We start from the raw sequence: 1,685 nt of genomic DNA on the forward strand, positions 1-1,685 counted from the left end.
AGATTGTTATTGGACATCAGTCAGTCCCCGTGTGTGGGGTAGGTACACCCACAGTGCTGTTAGGGAGGGGGTTCCAAGATTGTTATTGGACATCAGTCAGTCCCCGTGTGTGGGGTAGGTACACCCACAGTGCTGTTAGGGAGGGAGTTCCAGGATTGTTATTGGACATCAGTCAGTCCCCGTGTGGGGTAGGTACACCCACAGTGCTGTTAGGGAGGGAGTTCCAGGATTGTTATTGGACATCAGTCAGTCCCCGTGTGTGGGGTAGGTACACCCACAGTGCTGTTAGGGAGGGAGTTCCGAGATTTTGACCCAGCCACAGTGAAGGAGCGGCCGATATATTTCCCAGTCGGGATGGTGAGTGGCTCGGAGGGGGAACTTGCAGGTGGGGGTGTTCCCCATGTGTCTGCTGCCCCCCCTTGTCCTCCTGGATGGTAAAATGGCGGGTTTGGAAGGTGCTGTGGAAGGAGCCTTGGTGAGTCGCTGCGGTGCATCTTGTAGATGGTACACATGGCTGTCACTGTGCGTCGGTGGTGGAGGGAGTGAGTGTTTGTGGTCAGCGTGTCGATCGAGCGGGGCTGCTTTGTCCTGGATGGTGTCGAGCTTCTCGAGTGTTGTTGGGAGTTGCACTCATCCAGGCAAGTGGAGATTGTTGTTGGAGCCGCACTCATCCAGGCAAGTGGAGATTGTTGTTGGGAGCCGCACTCATCCAGGCAAGTGGAGATTGTTGTTGGAGCCGCACTCATCCAGGCAAGTGGAGATTGTTGTTGGAGCCGCACTCATCCAGGCAAGTGGAGATTGTTGTTGGAGCCGCACTCATCCAGGCAAGTGGGGAGTGTTCCATCACACTCCTGACTTGTGCCTTGTAGATGGTGGACAGGCCTTGAGGAGTCAGGAGGTGAGTTACTCTCAGGAGGTGAGTTACCCTCCGCAGGATTCCCAGCCTCTGAACTGGGTGGGATATTAAAGGGTGCGGAGAGCAAGGGGGAGAGTGGGATTAGACTGGGTGGGATATTGACGTGTTGGCTCTGACGCACCACACGGGGGCATAGTTCTTGGGTGCTCACACTTGTGGTATAATTGCTCCCTCGTTTGTCTTCCCCCACCCACCCCCCCGACACCCCCTCCAACAGTGCGGTCGGCCTAACTGCCACCCGTTCTCCAGAGAGGGGTGCTGCTTTGGAAAAGTTTAGCACGCGCTGGGTCCTCTGACTCTGCTAACGGTTCGCGTTTAGAATATTTATCGATGTGATTTTCAGCACGGATTCGTGAAGGGCAAGTTGTGCCTCACAAATTTGATAGAATTTTTTGAGGAGGTAACTAAGTGTGTTGATGAAGGTAGGGCAGTTGATGTCATATACATGGATTTTAGTAAGGCGTTTGATAAGGTCCCCCATGGTCGGCTTATGATGAAAGTAAGGAGGTGTGGGATAGAGGGAAAGTTGGCCGATTGGATAGGTAACTGGCTGTCTGATCGAAGACAGAGGGTGGGTGGTGGATGGAAAATTTTCGGACTGGAGGCAGGTTGCTAGCGGAGTGCCACAGGGATCAGTGCTTGGTCCTCTGCTCTTTGTGATTTTTATTAATGACTTAGAGGAGGGGGCTGAAGGGTGGATCAGTAAATTTGCTGATGACACCAAGATTGGTGGAGTAGTGGATGAGGTGGAGGGCTGTTGTAGGCTGCA

The sequence above is a fragment of the Mustelus asterias genome, unplaced genomic scaffold (assembly GCF_964213995.1).
Source record: "Mustelus asterias unplaced genomic scaffold, sMusAst1.hap1.1 HAP1_SCAFFOLD_899, whole genome shotgun sequence".
Classification (NCBI taxonomy): Eukaryota; Metazoa; Chordata; class Chondrichthyes; order Carcharhiniformes; family Triakidae; genus Mustelus; species Mustelus asterias.